We start from the raw sequence: 5,050 nt of genomic DNA, 5'->3' as shown, positions 1-5,050 counted from the left end.
AACATTTGACTTGATGGACTGAGGAAAGCAGATTGCCCTCCCTAATGTGGGTGGGCCTCATCCACTCAGTTGAAGGCCTGAATAGAACAAAAAGGAGGAGTAAAGGAGAATTTGCTCTCTCTGCCTGACTGTCTTGGAGCTGGGGCATCAATCTTCCCTGTTTTCAGACTCAGGGTAGAACTTATACCATCAGTTCTCCTGGGTCTCCAGCTGGCTGACTGCAGATACAGAGACTTCTCAGCCTTCAGAATCATGTGATCATGTGAGCCAATTTCTTTCCTTCCTATCTACCTATCCATACATCTATCTATCTACCTATCTATCTATCTATCTATCTATCTATCTATCTATCTATCTACCCATCTATGTAACCAACCACCTATCTATCTATCTATCTATCTATCTTTATCTACACACACCACGCACACACACACACATACACACACACACACACACACACACACACACAATCTATCTATATCTCTCCAATTCGTTCTGTTTCTCTGGAGAACCCTGACTAATATAAATATAAACTCAAGAGGTATTTTATTTATTTACTTTGTTTTTCTAACCCTGTCTGCCAAAACAGCCCAGAAATAATGACCCATTCTATGGCACTGAAATACTACTTAGCAAAAGAAACAAGGGCTTCAAAATAACTTGTTTGAGGGCTGGAGCAGGAAACATACAAGATGAGGCTGGAACATCTTGTGACACCAGACGGCAGAGAAGCTGTCGAGGACCAGGAGAGTCAGATCATAGGGACCTAGGAGCCAAATTGAAGAGGCTAAGATTGGCCCAAGATTGAACCATTTAAGCTTTAAAAAGGATAATCATTGAAATGGATTGAAATCCATCAAATATGTTAAATCCATGAATTAATAGTAATATTAAGACAAAAAGAATTGATCACCTTCAGATGTTAGGGCACCAAGTCTTTTACCTTGAAAACTGGGAAATCAAAGGAAAGAATCCAACATTTTCCTGTCTTTCCTATATGAGCTATACCATTGGATAACCAGGTAGCAGCTGACAGAAAGTGAGTCTATAAAAAAGCCGGGGGACTTCCCTGGCGTTCCAGTGGTTAAGCCTCCACGCTCCCAATGCAGTGGGCCTGGGGTTGATCCCTGGTTGGGGAACTAGATCCCACTACTGCAACTAAGACTTCACTCACAGCAACTAAGATCCCGCATGCCGCAACTAAAGATCCTGCGTGCTGCAACTAAGACCCGGTGCAGCCAAATGAATAAATAAATAATTTTTAAAAACCCCAAAACATTCTCTGCACATTTCTGGGAGTGGTTGGGGTTCGCCTGCCTTTGAATTTCCCTATAAACACCACGGCGTGTGTCCCCTGTGTAGTGAGCCCAGAGGGCACAGGGCATGGCCACTGCCCGCCTTTCTTACCCACTAGTAAGGACTGTCCCCTTCTCTGCTCCAGGACCACCCTCTACCCCACTCACCACACTCCTTTCTCTCCTCTAATTGGCTTCTTTAGAATGGACTGGATGTAATAGGGGACCAAAGCTTTTCTTTTTTTCCCTGGGAAAATAGCTCTCTGTTACGACACCAAAAGCAATAAAAACACTCAGCTTAAATTCCACATTGAATTTCAAAATAAAATATTTGAAATGTTCTGAGTAGGTTACTCCTTTTCAATGCTTTTTGTTATTGCTAGATATAATAATTCCCTGGGTGAGAGGTACCATGACCTCAGGGATTTATGACACAATTACTCTGAAAGTAAATTGAGAATTACTTGATATAATATGTTATGAATAAGAAGGTATCTATATTGAAATTAAACTGTGTAATAGCTGATTTCTTTAAAAAATATTGTGGTGCATGTCTCGTGGAAATTCTTTTTTTTTTTTTTCTGGTTCACAAAGAATGTGCATTTTTAAGTTTTAGAAGATTATCAAATTGCCAGGACCAAAAATTGTACCAATTTATATTCCCACCAACTGTGTCAGAATGTGGTCCATTCACCCAATTTTCTGAAACTCTAATACTGGATGTTATCAGCCCTAAAAAATTACTTTGCCTTCTGACAGGCAGGAAGGCCTATCCTGTTGCCATGACTGCATTACTTCGTTACTAACACGACTGCTTACCTCTCCATTCAGGATTAGCCAGTATTTCTTCTTTCTGTGAAATGCCCACTCACATCCTTTATCTAGTTTTCTATTAAGTTTTCTCTGTGAGTTCTTTGCATATTAAGGATAGTGATCTTTTCCCCCCTATTGTAACTACAAGTATCTTCTCTCCTGTTGCTCATCTTAATTTTTGGTGAGAAATCTTGCCATATAGAAATATATAATTTTTAGGTTGTCAGTTGGGTCCTGAGGAAAAAAAAATCAGAGTTTCATGTTAATCAGAATTTAAGAAGGGCTTCTGTGGCCTTTTTGCTTTGTGTTTGACAGAGTTGTTTTTGTTTTTGCTTTTTTAAGCCAGCCCCGGGCAGAGAATAGCTACCACCCAGGCTCTGAGCTGGAGCCTCCCTCATTCAGAAGTTGCCTTTGGAGTTTCTTCTCTCTGTTCTCTCACCTATTCCAGTGGATCTCACACTTGACCGAGAGTCAGAATCCCCCAGAGAGCTGTGAAAACCCCAACTGCTGGGCGAACCTCCTGATTCCAGCAGATCATTCAGATCATGCACTGATAGCAAAGTGTGCAGTTGTGGTGCCTCCTTGCTTCTCAGTGATAAGCCCACATGGCACTTTATGAAAATGGATAATCAAAAGAAAGAATTGGCCAACAAAGATGAAAGTGCAACAAAGAAACACAAAGTGATAAAGATGGAGGTGAAATTTGAGCTGGACGTGAATGGCATTCTAAAACAAATCAGGGACTCACAGAAGACAGAGCTGACCATGGGAATGTGGACACTGCCAACATTTCCAATTTGGACAAACCCAGAGAAAGAAAGGTGGCAGGAGCATGGAAAGGTATGAGCAGAACAACATAGCAGCCCATGCAATACCACTGCCTTAGGAACAATGTTAGCAAGGTGGGTTGCTTGGCTGTGGAATTTGTTCAAGTATCTTGCCTGACAAATAGCCTGATGTCAGAGTGTGTTGCCTAAAAAGTGGTGTTCACACCGAGCATGCTCAGAGCAGAGATGTGGAACAATGGAGCACAAAATGATTCAGCTCAACCAGCTGAACTGTGCCTTCTCTCATTGGAGAGACCACTCTCAGCTTTACTCTGAGCAAGATGTAGGTCCAGTGGCCTCTTAGGTTTTAGGAAGTCTTCCCTAAGTTCTCTCCAGTAATAATAATAACAACAACAACTTATAATTGTATAGGTGCTCTGGAGAGCTTACGCTCTGTCTAAAGGGCAAGGCTGCTACTCGGCTGTGGGAAATGTAGGTCCAGGAGTTGTGAGATCCATTAAAGATTTTAAAAGAAGCCAGCAATCTCAGCTTTATATGAAATTTCCCAATTTGAAAAGGTTGACTCCAGCTTTTAAACAATATATCACAGAGCACGGCAAACAAAGCACATCTCTGTGCTCCCTCAGGCTGCAAGACTGTCAGACGATGGTGCTGTTTTTTGTATGTAGTATTCACTGAATCCTGACAAAGCAAAGGTTATAATGCAGTTACTTCCTGATTTTCATACTCAGAAACAGGCTTATGGAGCGTGAGTGACTTGCCCAAGGAAGCACTAGTATTAGGTGCTGGGCCCAGTCATCCAGTGCCTAATTTCACGATCTTTCCTCCTCTACTTCTGCTTCCTGAAGTTTGCTCTATCAGCTGTAAGAACCAAATGAAAATCTCAACCACCAGGGCTCCAAAGGGCCATGGACCAGGAAAGCTCTGAGGATCTGGGAAGCACGACCTCATGGTCTGTTTTTTAGGGCATTGTCATTGTGATAATCAATTCTAATCCATTTCTGTCCTCATGTGTCTAAATGAGTGGATGGTCAATGTAGCCTTCAAGTAATGCTGCATTACTACTGTTTCTCTTACCTAAGTTTCCTGCATGTCCAGCAGCAGTGCATTTGAGGGTGTCCTCCTGACAAGTCTTGGGAAGCATGTTGCTGACTATGTACAGGGTTGCATAATTTAATGAGTAGATGGTTCAAAATCCACTTATGAAAAATGATGGACTTGCTATCAGCAGGTTCTGAAAGGATGAACATTCGTGCATGGAGATGGGATGGGGAGTAACTTTGCAGAGTCAAGATTTTAGTTACTTCAGCAATGGATGAATAGATCATTGAAACCTCAAATTTTTACCATATATTCAGTAATTTTGGTCTGAAAATTTAAAAACACATATAATCTTGGTGATAAAAATATCTCTGTAATGCAGTTATAGAATACCAACTTCACTGGTGCATCCATGATGAAAAACAGTATGGAGGTTTCTCAAAAAACTAAAAATAGAGCTACCATATGATCCTGCATTCCCACTCCTGGGCATATATACAGACAAAACTGTAACTCAAAAAGATACACGCACCCCTATGTTCATAGCAGCGCTATTCACAATAGCCAAGACATGGAAACAACCTAAATGTCCATGGACAGATGAATGGATAAAAAAATGTAGTATATATATATGCAATGGAATATTACTCAGCCATTAAAAAGAATGAAATAATGCCATTTGCAGCAACATGGATGTAACTAGAGATTATCCTACTAAGTGAAGTAAGTCAGAAAAAGACAAATACCATCTGATATCACTTATATGTGGAATCTAAAATATGACACAAATGAACCTATCTATGAAACAGACTCACAGACATAGAGAACATACTGGTGGTTGCCAAGGGGAAGGGGGAGTGGGGGAGGGATGGATTGGGAGTTTGTGATTAGCAGATGCAAACTCTTATATATATAGGATGGATAAACAACAAGGTCCTACTGTATAGCACAGGGAACTATATTCAATATCCTATGATAAGTCATAATTTTTATATATATATATAAATAAAACTGGATCACTTTGCTGTATAGCAGAAATTAACACAACATTGTAAATCAACTATCCTTCAATAAAAAAATATAGAATACCAACTTTAAACCATGTAATAAACT

At 40.4% G+C, this 5,050-nt stretch overlaps 1 long non-coding RNA gene across 1 annotated transcript; it reads left to right on the top strand.

Annotated features, from left to right (window-relative positions):
- Positions 1 to 580: 580 nt before the first annotated feature.
- LOC309654632 lies at positions 581 to 4,761 on the top strand. The gene is made up of 2 exons (XR_014260359.1): positions 581 to 662; positions 1,912 to 4,761. It is a non-coding gene; the product is annotated as an uncharacterized lncRNA (long non-coding RNA).
- The last annotated feature ends 289 nt before the right edge of the window (positions 4,762 to 5,050 follow it).

This window comes from Balaenoptera physalus, assembly GCF_965194825.1.
Source record: "Balaenoptera physalus genome assembly, chromosome: 2".
NCBI lineage: Eukaryota > Metazoa > Chordata > Mammalia > Artiodactyla > Balaenopteridae > Balaenoptera > Balaenoptera physalus.
Note: the sequence above shows the minus strand (reverse complement) of the source record. Positions and strands in the feature narration are given on the sequence as shown.